General features: G+C 37.3%; 1 non-coding gene across 1 annotated transcript; it reads left to right on the top strand.

The window, feature by feature from the left end:
• The first annotated feature begins 272 nt into the window (after positions 1-272).
• Positions 273-490, top strand: LOC134362344 (small nucleolar RNA U3). The gene has a single exon (XR_010021603.1). It is a non-coding gene; the product is annotated as a small nucleolar RNA U3 (small nucleolar RNA).
• Positions 491-12,863: the final 12,373 nt, after the last annotated feature.

Raw genomic sequence — 12,863 nt, 5'->3', positions numbered from 1 at the left:
ACATTTCTGTACAATCCTGCTCCCTGAGGCAATCCTATGTGCAAAGAGAAAGGGGATAACCCTCATACCACCTTGAAATTTTTAAAAAATGCTTTAGAGATTTCTAATTAAATATGGAGGATTGAACACTACATTTCTTTCTGCTTCCTCCAAAAGCCCACTAAAATGATAGTAAATGATTAAAAAATAGAAATAAATTTATTAAAAGCAAAGACTATATATACTTTCAGGGATTATTTCTTTCTTTATCTTTTTCTTTTTCTTTTTAAAGAAAGTCAAATTTAGCAGTGGGGATCATTTCTATAGTTCTTTACAAGGAAGTTTCTCTGAACGTGTAGAGCCTGGAAAACCACTAGGAGGAGGCGCAGCGTTCTCTCCTGCGCATGAAGCTGGCTTCTGGTGTTGCTTCGCTGAAACTGCCATTTGCCATTAATGATCATTCTTCTCTTCCTTTGGGAGAGGAAGAGAGAGAGAACACAGTCTGAGTGGTTTCCACTAAAACAAAAATAAAAAATATTAAAAGCATGAACCAAGGAGAGAACTGACAGTAACCCACGAGATGTCAATAATAAATTGCAAGCTTGAAAAACAGATGGGTAAGTACCAACTGACTTTGCAGAGAGGAGAAAGTGAAAATCCAGGTGCCTGTAGAAGGGGAAACCAACAAAAGCAAGCCAATTAGCTCTACAGAACCCCAGAAAAACTGAGAATTGGAGTTGCTGAAAACACAAGAGGTTCTAGGTTGTTCTAAGGAGCAGTTAAATCCCTGGGTTTCCTCCATCCTTCTCCATCACGACCACCAGGGTATGGGAAACTGCTCCTCTCCCACAGCCCACATTCCTCAACAAAATCAGAAGATTCTGGACTTGGGGACATCTGGTAGACCCAAGAGCATGGCTGAAGAATTTTCATGAAAACAGAGGGATCAAGTGAAGGGCTGCCTGCTCAGAACTCATCCCCTCCACTCCGTCTTTGCTTTCTTCTCTTGGTCAGAACAATATCCTATTGCCAGTCCAAATAAAATTATTGATGAGGAGTTCTGTTAAAACTTGCATCGTCTGCTACAAAATTAAAGGAGACATCCTTACTAAATATATAAAATGAGTGAACCTCCTGTATGTATTTGTATGTTTTCAAGCAATTACCCTGATTATAACTTAAACTTCTCTCATTACATCGTCTTGTCCTGAGGACGTCCTCTAGAATCCTACCTCCTCTTGACATTAGTGATTAGGAGGCCATGAGGGCTCAGCAAGAAGCTAACAGATTTGCCATTCTCCTCCAGTCTCAGAAAATTCTAGAAAAAATAGAGACCCTATTCCTTTGATGGATATCACCAAAGAAGACTTTCTGAAAGTCTGTTAAACTGTTCCTGAGTAATACGTTAGCTGTGAATGCTTTTAGTGTTGTTGTGGTTGTTTTGTTTTGTTTTTTTACTATTCAGAAAATTTGCCAACTAAAATACTTCCATTTGGGAATTACTCTTTAATTTCCCAAGCAAGTTTCAATGTATTCAATATACTTTCTATTTACTATGTTTTGTCTAGTATATCCTATTCTATTTTATTCTCCATTCAAGTTTGTAGAATATGGTGTTAAAAAGGGGTTTAATGCTGCTGTGATTTGCTACTATTGTCTGTATTTATTTCTTTAATGAAATAAAATTGAAAAGCTAGCAAAGTAACAAGGTAGTATAATTTAGAAAATTTCTTTGGAAAAACAACCTTCTAGAATTATTCAGAATGATTTGTTATTAAAACATTATCAGAACACATAGCCTTCTTAATATACAGAACAATAGCCATGCTGTGATAGAGAGAAGGTATTTCTTCAATAAAATATCCAGTCTTAATTTCCAGCCCCAGAGCACATAAAACTTGGAAATAACCTTGGCAAGTGTCCTTAAAACTGGACTGGCTTCTCCCTCTGATATTACTAAAATTTTGCAAAGAAGCAACCAATCACAAATTCACTTGGAATATTTTATTAATACTAGTCTAATTGTTTCTCCATTTAAAAAAAGGAAATAAATTTTTCCATGTAGCAAAATTTTAGTCTTTAAGTTTATTTAATAAACCAAATGTTGAAAACAATGGAAGTAGTACCAAACCATCATAGAAATTTCAAAATTTCATTAAGTAGCATCTAAGTTTCAGATATGCTCTTAATTTTACAGATCTCTCAACAAGCAGATGAAGCAATTGCACATAAACTTGGCAAGCATTTGGTTAAAGTAAATGTGCTGAAATTGTAGATAACCAAAACACTAAATCAAGACAACTCACTTCTTTTGCTTAAACAGAAATCTTCAGGGACACAACTTAGTACTATATTATTCTCAACATAGTAGTTACTAAGATGAAAACCAAATGTCATCCCCTGACTTATCCAGGCTCTACCAGTTGAAGTCATTTATGTCCTGTGCCCAGAGGTGCGGTTCCATTACGCTGGGCCTATCTTAGCCAGAACTAAATTGGGAGCCTGATCTCTGGCTGCTGGGACTTGCCTGATCCCTGGCTACTGGGACTTGCCTGCTGAGAACTTCCAAACCCCTTGGAGTGACATACGTTCACGGGTATGAAGTCCATCAGCACTGATCCCCACTTCATTCCGCCCTCTCATCATACTGAACAGTTTGCATTAAGTTCCTAGAATACACCACATTCTCAACCTTCCTTGTTTTTGGCACATGCTGCTTCCTCTGTCTAAAATGCCTCTCCACAAGTTCTTTCCTCAGATAACAACTCTTCAGTGTTTCAGGACTCGGGTTAGCTATCTTAGCTTCCAGGACTTCTTCCCTCACCCTCACTCTCCATGCGCAGCCTGAATCAGGTGCCCCTGCTATGCTCTTCTAATAAAACACTACATTGTAATTATTTAGTTAGTCGTTACTCAACTCTCTCTCCTTGAAATAGACTTTGAGGATGCGTCTTACTAATTTCTGTATCATCAGTAATAAGTGCAGTGTTTAGCTACACTGAGAACTCAAAAAAATGTCTGACGAATGAATCTGAAAGTACTTCAAGACCCAGGATCCAGTAAACTCAGGTGAGCCCTGGGCCTTAAAGCAAACCTTTCTCCTCCCCAGCCATGTTGTTCCAATCTCCATGGCTCTTCCATTTGGTTTTCCCACCAAATATGCCAGCTTTCCTCTGGGTCTGGGTCCTGTCCTGAATCCCAGACTGGAGGCCAGCCTACGGCCTAGTTGTGGGGTGATGAATCCTTCTTCCCATACTGTTCCCTCCTCCCATGGGGATTTTCTTCTGCAGCTTGTCCCCCGCTGCCTGATCCCACTCAACACATTGAAACTCTCTCCTTGGATACCAATTCCTGCTCAACCCAAGCATTAATTTACCATTGCCTTTGAAAAATGAGCATCAGGCTGTGTTCTAGATCGTTCAGGGACAAGTCTACTCCCAGGTCAGTTTTCCAAGTCCCCTACATGGTGCCAGCTTCCTCTCCTCTTCTACTGACCAAGATATGATCAACTTATTCTCATTTTACCTTCTATTCTAATCACTAGCTTCATTTTTGGAGATAATATGGGCAACAATGCATTATATTGAACTCAAAGAAGAAAAATAAAAGCCAAAAGTGACAAGACGTATAAATGATCATTGATCTCCTTTGACTCAGAGACAAAGTCTGAGTACAAGTGATGAAGTTTGTCTCCCTGAAAGTGATCGTTCATTCCACAGATGCATCTGAGCCAATATGTTAAAGGTAGGATAAAATTCAGCCCAAAATCTTTTATTTTGGGTCAGTCGAAAAATTGACTCAAAAAAACTGATAGCTATTTTCAGAAATAAAATTCACCCTTAAATAAACATATTAGTGAGCCGCAAGCTCTGAAAGTATTTCTAAAAGGGTAGTGTATTTAATATTTTGAGTAAAGTTGTATAACTTAAATAAGTGTGTAAACTCCCCAAGAGATTTCTTTGGGAAAGACCCCAGATTGTACATTTTAATGTACAAATTTGGGAGCATCTTCCTTTAAAAATTAAAAAAAACCTCATTCTTAGACATTTATTTTCTTTTTCTTGCTCAAGAAACCTGGAATATCGTGTAACATATTTTATTCAAGAATCATACCTTGAAGGAAATATATAACCAAAACTCTTTAAATAAAACTTTCCAAATGTAAAATTTCCATTGTCTAATATTGCTATTCAGCACCTTTGTATGTGATTTTAGATGAGATTAATTCATTTGGAGAAATAAAGTACTAATTTCTTTTTCCACAACAACGGCACCACCAACTTTCTAAATACTGATGAATTGTCTGTAGAAAAGGCCAAATTATTTCTGTTTCCTGGATCTCACCTTTGCGTTTCACTCTCTTCGCATCTCTGCTTTCGTTGGCTTCAGCTGCTTTGGCTGTGGGCAGGGAGCAGAAGGGAGGTCTTGCTGTACCATCGCCTGTTGTCATCTTCACATCAATCCTTTAGTTGTGGGCTTCACGAGGGCTTTTCTCTCTAACAATGAGAAAATCAAAGAGGGCCACACTATAGAGAAGAAACATGCTTCTCCCCTATACTCGCCATTCCTGGTGTAATTTGTCCGGTGTGGTTAATACAAATGCCCAGTCTGCCTCTAAGAGAATGTATAACAGTTAATGAACAAAAGCCCAGCAAGAGAGCAAATGGTTTCTGCAGCTGGATCAGATGATAGGAAACGTGGGGACTTCAGTGGGAGATTTTGAGGTACCTCTCCCTGGTTGCAATCTCCCTAGAAACTTTTATTCTCCAGGCTCACGCCGTGACAGTGAAGCAGTTAGTGGTGCCCCTCCTGCAAGCCTTTTTTCTTTTCTCCTCCAAGTCTGCATTGTGCTCATTTTTACTTGGGTGCATCCACTTAAAATTACATTGAAGAAAACTTCATCTGTGGAGGCTTTGGAAACTTCCACCTCTCACTCCCACAGGGCGCCACAGAAAATGCCTGTCTTCATCCCTCTCCACTCTAACCACCTATCACTCCCCACAAGGATTTCTCCCTCTCAGTCTACTGAGAACCTTTCCTATCTTTATTCCCATTCTCCTGTCCCTAGAGCAACTATTAAACCTTCGGATTGCAATTCAAGTATCCTTCAGTATAAGTCAAGTATTGCCACATAAAAATCAACCTCAAAATCTCAGAAGCAGACAACAGTAAGTATTTATTTCTTGTCCAGTCAGTGAGCTGGGGTGGCTCTGCTCCACATGTCTCTCATTCTCCACCTCAAACCAACACACAAACCCAGGCATTCTCTTCTCCTGGGTGACAGAAATGCAAAAGGGCAAGCCCCACTCCCAAGCACATTCTGAGCCCTCTGTTGTGTCACATGTATTCACAACTCATTGGCCAAATCAAGTCACAGGACCAAGCCCAAATTCAAGTGGCATAGAAATACTCTACACCTTTTGTGGGAAAGACTGGTATGTTTACGTGACAAAGTAGAAAGGAAGGGGTGAAGTATTGGAGCTGATAATTTAATCTACCACATCTCCAAACTTCATTAACTTGTAGGTACAAATGTCATAACTCGGTCAAAATATCTGCAAGTCTGCATTTCAACAACTCAGTACCCCCACCTGCCTAATGGCCAGCTCTCAGTCCACTTTCAAGACCCCTTCCCTCTTCCAACATGTCAGAGAGAATTCACTGGAATGAAAGGTGGTGTCTTTTGTGTTCTTTCATCTGTCCAGGCTGCAGCTTGTGGCTCCAACATCACTGGAAGCAGACAGCGAACATAAATCCCTCCCCCAGGCCACTTTCCGCCCTGTTGTCAGCTGTCTCAGATAGTTTCAGAAACTTAATTTACTCTAAGTTACCCTTAATTTTTCCCCATAGCACAAGTGAGATGAAGGTCACAAGATATGGCTAAAAATGTCAGGAAAAGAAAAGAGAACCACACATAGAAAGTGAATAAGAAGTGACTACAAGATGTGACTGCTCTCAGGATTCACAGCCCACAGGTCAGCCTTATGGGATTCCTGGGCTGACAGCTGCCTCCCAGCCTAGCTACGGGCTTGTGTCATAGAACTGGGGCCACCATTACCCAGTAACCCAGGAATAGCCTTGTCTATATACAGACTCTTTAGCGCCTACTCCCAAAGGGAAGGAGGAGCTTGCTCATCCTCACCTTTCCAAATGTTCACTTCCAGTTGTAGAATCTGACTTTTCAAAGGATGATGGACAGCAAAATGGGCCATTCTCTTCTTGAAAGAACTTTCCCCTAGTCCTGAAGTGTTTCCATTTGAATAAAAGATTCTGCTACCAAAAATCTTTAAAAATCAGATTGAAAGGAATGGTCTACCCAAAAGTTGTGTTTATTTCTCTCCTTTTTACAGTACAGTATGTTCTGAAAGACTAGCTTTTTAAACTTCCGCTATTTCCCCCAAAGTTAAAAAAGCATAGGTCTCATTTCAGCCAGGGCCCGCTTTCAAGGCACCAAAAGCAGCTCAGTGATAAATAATCCCTAATGTTCAGTGGCTTACAGCCATAAAGGTTTATTTCTGGTTCACATCACATGTAAGTGGTAGGCTGGCTGCAGGTCTGTAGTTCCCATCTACATGTCTGTGTTTTAGGACCTGGGCTGAAGTGTAGCCACCATTAGACAAGCTACCGGCATGGCAGAGGTCAAAGACAGCATAGGTCAAAGACTGCGAGTTAAAGCAAACAGTGGCTCTTAAAACTTCTGTTTGCCTTAAACTCACATTTCATTGGCAAAAGGAAATTACATGGCCAAGCCTGATGCCATTTAGGTGGGAAGTATACTCATCCCACAGGAAGGCACTTAAAGTCATGCAGCCATAGGATGTTGGGGGAGTACAAATATTGAGCAAGAAAACATCATTTTCAGTGTACAGATTTTTCATTTTCTTGGATAAATTTACTCTTAAGTATTTGTTTGATGCTATTGCAAATAGCAAAGAAATTTTCTAAATTATGTACTAGCTTCTTATTTTGCCAGCTTTTCAATTTTATATCATTAAAGAAATAAATTCAGACAACAGTAGCAAATCACAGCAGCATAAAACCCCTTTTTAACATCATATTCGACAAACTTGAATGGAGAATAAAATAGAATGGGATATACTAGACAAAGCATAGTAAATAGTAAGAAGTATATTGAATACATTGAAACTTGCTTGGGAAATTAGAGTAATTCCCAAATGGAAGTATTTTAGTTGGCAAATTTTCTGAATAGTAAAAAAAAAACAAAACAAAACAACCACAACAACACTAAAAGCATTCACAGCTAACGTATTACTCAGAAACAGTTTAACAGGCTTTCAAAAAGTCTTCTTTGGTGACATCCATTAAAGGAATAGGGTCTCTATTTTTTCTAGAATTTTCTGAGACTGGAGGAGAATGGCAGATATATTAGCTTCTTGCTGAGCCCTCATGGCCTCCTAATCACTAATGTCAAGAGGAGGTAGGATTCTAGAGGACATCCTCAGGACAAGACGATGTAATGAGAGAAGTTTATGTTGTAATCAAGGTAATTGCTTGAAAACGCATAACTACATACAGGAGGCTCACTCCTCCTTCCTGCCTCCTTTTGTTTTACTTAAATCCCTGAGGGGCACAAGAACTGTACATACATGATAATGCTGAGCACAAAGGACTGTCATGAGAGTCTTCCACATCTCAGAACAACCAAACTCAGTGACTCCACACAGCAAGTGAGTGCCGAGGTTGAGACAGGAATCCACAATGGTGCCCGTGAAACCAGCTCAGGGCTGGGGGAGTGACAGCCCTGGTGGGGATGGGTTGCAGGGGAGGTAGCTGGGGGCTGATGCTTCTGTCTAACCACAATTTGTACAGCTACTGCACATCCCTCCCTCTACCAGCCTTCAGCATTGGGAGAGGGTAGGGGTATGCAAGGGGACTGCGAAGTTGGGGCAGGAAGAAAGTGAGTGGGAACCCCAGTATTCAGGATAGGCCAGAAGGAGAAGAAAGGGAAATGGTATATATATATTTTTAAAAGGGGAGTGCTCATGTCCATCCATCTGAGGTGACAGGTGCAGGTGAATGAAGGACACGTGTAAGCTGGTAGGTGCAATTCTTACACTCCATGTATAGACATCACACAGATCTGTTTGGTCCGTAGCTCAAATGGAACTACAGTTCAATTTTATTTGTCACTTCTTGAAGGCACTTAGTGACTCATTCATCTTTTTGCAGTATATCATGGGCCTCTGAGCTTTCTGAATGGCAAAATTTTATAACCAACTTTTTTATTGCTAATGATTTGCCCTACTATTTTCATTCTCCTCTCAAATACATATGTATATGTGTGTGTATAACATATATAATATATATGAAATAGTGAAAGATATAAAGATGTATTTGCACACACAGATGTATAAAGAGAGGTATGAGAGGAGAGATTACTGTAAACAAGATATCAAACCTGATGTTACTCATTCTCCTACATCGGTATATTATTAAATTATATTTGTTTGTCATTTCTACTCCACTGAAGGCTTTTAGGGGAAATATGAAATATGGCAGTATTAGTCATAAAAGTTTAAATTTAATGATGTATTTTTATGTAAATTGCTATCTATATAACAAAACTTTTTAAAAATATAACTATTATGTTAGTCTTCATTAACTTTCAAGATACAAATTCTCTAAAAGCAACAAATGCTCAGAAACATAGTGATGCTGGGATTTCTTTGGTCAGTTCTTTCCTACCCTGAAATCATCAGAGTCTGCATATTCAAAAGCATCTAGTGTGTGAAAACATTCCTCTGGTCTTTGTATCTTCCCTTGCCAACCTTCTGATGAAGTTTTTGCTTGACGTGAATCTGCTTAAAGGATATTTGCCTTTATCCTTTTCTTATTCTTACTGCATCTTTCAGCTTAAGTGTAAAATCTTCTGGTTTTGCCATTTTTATCCCATAGGACATCACTATTTCTCTTTAATCTTTAGTATTCATCTGATCTAGCTTTCCACTATGCATGGATTTCCCATTTGGGTTTAAGCTGCTTATAGAATTCTTATTTTGGCTAATTAGATTTAATTCTGAAAGCTGAGGAAGGACTAAATCCATCAATTTTTGCCCCCCTGACCCCCCCCAAAAAAAGTTCTGTCCCCGATGTAGGTGTCTGGAGTCTAAACAAGTGCAGGTCCAGACATTCATGGCTAAATACATGTGGTATCACCTTACAGGATCCGATACAAGTTCCTATGCCCTTACCCCTCTTCCTGCCAAATTTCTCCCACCTGCTGCCTGCTGTCTGCTGCTTGGAATAACTTTATCTGGGAGGTAAGCTTTTCATTCCACAATTACAGGTATCTTAAAATGCACAGACACATGGAGGAGGGAAAATAATTTAACTTAACTTACTTTAAAGTTTTCTTGATTTAAGGGAATTTTGTTTTTTCTTTCTTCAGAATGAGTTTCAATAGGAAGTAAATCCTAGGTGCCAAAAAGTTAAGATGAAATTTTACTATTTCACAATCTGTCCAGACTTACCTTATCTAGCAAGATCCAGACTCATCCAGGGATATGGCCTACATGAGGATTGGCTACAGGAAGAGGATCCAGAGTGCTTTAGAATGTGCCTTGAGGAGGACAAGTCAGCCTGGAGTTGCCTTGCTCCTCCCACTTATATCATCTCTTCTGGAAGGCAACTTGAACTCAATTAACATTGAATAGCATAGGCAGATTATTTTCTACTTCCAGCATGACCATAATTTTTGCTCATAGCATTTTAACTCCTATGGCCCATGAACAATATGTGGCACAATTATTTACATTATTTTGAGTGTGCAATTAACTTATTCTATCTATATGTGCCTGGGGACATAACTTCACAGTAAAAGTGAGACCGCACTTTAAATACTTTTGGTAAAGATGGAGTTACGGAATCTATCAGCACCAAACTAAGTAAGAAATAACAAGGAAAAAATAAAACCATTAAACTCATCATCTGCTTTATATGGTAGATTATTAGAGAAAACTATAACAAAAGCAGAAAAACTTTTTAAGTATGTTTCAGTATTAGTATATAATACTAAAAATATTAAATTTTAATATTAAAATGTTAAAATAATTTTATCTCTGAATTGTTTCAAGGTACATGCACAATTAATTCCAAACTCATCAATTGATGATTATTTCAAAGTAGTACAGTAAAACTATCATTCCAATAATTACCAAAAAGACCCAAGAGAATAAATTTTTTAAAAAATAAAGCATAGAAAAGCATCTTAAACTGAGTTTACAGATTTCCCAGAGATTTTGAGGAACACCGTTCCTGTTCCTGCACCCCTCCGTCTCTTCTATCTCTTGAGTCTTGGTTGTGTCTACTCCTTTGATACCCTCAAACTTGCCCCACCATTAATTATTGTCCCCATATATTATTCACTCCTTTCTTTCTTGCAGGCTTCTTTATGTTTATCTACAAACATGTTCAACTATATCAGTGTCCAAGATTCAAAGAACAAAATACTGCTCTTACAAAGTGTTCGACTATACTGTTTCATTGCTCTATGAGAACAATGCCTATCCATTCAGTTTTTACCTTTTTTGAATAGATAACATATAAACACACATACAGATAGATAATACATACACATGCAAGATTCAATACAATGTGCAGTTTTTAAAAGTGTGTTTTCATTTTAGTTGTTTTAACTTTATAAATGTTTTGTAAATATTTTGGGACTGAGATTTTTCATTTACTGTATTGCTAACATTCATCCATATGGTTGCATGTCCCTCTAGATCATTTATATTGACAAAAATATAATATTCCACTCTAAATATATAACACAGTGTATTTATTCACCCCCTTGTTAATGGACATTTGGGCTGTTTTCAGATTTTTGCTGTTTGAAGAATGCACTGTGTGTCTTTGATTGTACATGTACAAAAGTTGTTTTTGGATAAACACTATGTGGAGTTGTTGAATCCTAAAGAATGTGAATGTCCAACTTTATGAGACAGTACTAAACTGTTTTCTAAAGTGGCTGAAATAATTCACACTCTCATCTGTGGTAAATAAGGGACCCTGTGAATCTACATCCTCTCCGATACTTGGTATTGTCAGTCTTTTAAAATTGCCAATAAAAATGACATAAAATGTTATCTCACTAAGCCGTTGATATTTGCATTTCTCTGACTACTAATGATGTTGGAAATCTTTTCATATATTTAATAGACGTGAGTGTCTCTCCTGTAAAATGGCTGTTCACATCTTTTGCACATTTTACTATCAATTCCTTGAAATTATTGATTTGTAAGGACTTACATATTCTTCACACTAAATCCTTATTTGTTGTGTTTTTTGTAAATACCTTCACCCAGTCTGAACTTATCTGTTCATTATCTCCATGGTTTATTAACAAAAATTCTTAACTCTAATTCATAGTTAATTTTTCTTTTATTATCAATATTTTCTGTACTTAAGAAATCTTTCATCTCAAGATATAAAGATATCTTTTTTTAATTAAAGCCTCTGATTTAAAAATTTTTAAGTTCTTAATTCATTGAACCTGTTTTTATATAAGTACCTTTTACAAATGAATAACTATTTTTCCAGATCTATGTACTAGACATCCCTGTCTTTCCCCACCAATCCCACTTACATCTAACAAGTTCCGAAGTTCCCTTGTTAGGTGTACTCAGGGTATCTATTCTCTTCTATTTAACTTGGAAACGCCATACCATCTTGTCTTAACTTCTACAGCTTCATAACAAGCCCTGATATCTGATAAGGTACACCCCCTCTCTCTGATCTTGTTCTTCAGGAGGGTCATGGTTATTTTTGGCTTTTTATCCTTTCATATAAATTTTTTAAAGATTTTATTACTTTTCATGAAAAGCCATCTTAGAACCTTATTGGAATTGCTTTGAATCAATATGGAGAATATGCCATCTTTGCAATAATAACTCTGTTGATAAACATGGTACATTTCTTCATTTATGTAAGTTTCCATTAATACCTGTTAATGAGGATTTATAATTCCTGAAGAAGTCCTGCTCATGTTTTGTTAGATTTATTTCTGGGTACGTGATATTCTTACCACATTGCAAATGGCATCTTGTCTTTCATTAATTCTCCTGTTGTTTGTTGCGTGTTTATAGAAATGCGACTCTGTAGATTAATCTTGTTAAACTTTCCCATTATTTCTCAACATTTGTAAATTGTTTGGGGTATTCTATGTTAGCAATCATATTACTCAAATAATGTTTCACTTTCATCAACTATGCTACAATAAAAATAAATAAGTAAAAAAGTTTTGCTTCCTTTTTTCTAATCCTTAAGTATTTTATTTTTTCTTCTTTTATTGCATTGACTGAGACTTCTAGTAACATATTGAATAGATTACAGGCATTCTTGATTCATTTCAAATTTTGAACCTGCCTTGCATCCTGTGAATAAACCCCACTTGATCACAATGTATAATTATTTTTATGTATTGTTGAATTCTATCTGTTATTATCTTGTTAAGGATTTTTGCATCTATATTCATGATCGTTATAGTTCTGTGATTTTCTTTTTTGGAACTGTCTTTGTATGGTTTGGGTGTCAGAGTAATATTATCTTCATAAATGAACTGGGAAGTGTCCCCTCCTCTTCTATTTTTTTTTTTGCAAGAGATTGTGTAGAATTCTTGTTAATTCTTTCTTAAACATTTGTTGTAGAATTCTCCAGGGAAACCAGGAGGGTCTGGAGACTTCTTTTTGGGAGGTCTTTTAATTACAAATTCTATTTTCTTAATAGTTATAGGGCTCTTCAAAATACCTATCTCAAATTGGATGAGTTATGGCAGTTTGTGTTTTTAAAAGAATTCATCCATTTCATCTATGTTGTTAAGTTTATGTGTGCAGAGTTGTTCATAGTATTCCCTTATCATCCTT

The sequence above is a fragment of the Cynocephalus volans genome, chromosome 13, assembly GCF_027409185.1.
Source record: "Cynocephalus volans isolate mCynVol1 chromosome 13, mCynVol1.pri, whole genome shotgun sequence".
Taxonomy (NCBI): domain Eukaryota; kingdom Metazoa; phylum Chordata; class Mammalia; order Dermoptera; family Cynocephalidae; genus Cynocephalus; species Cynocephalus volans.
This window is presented reverse-complemented; position numbering and strand designations above follow the sequence as displayed.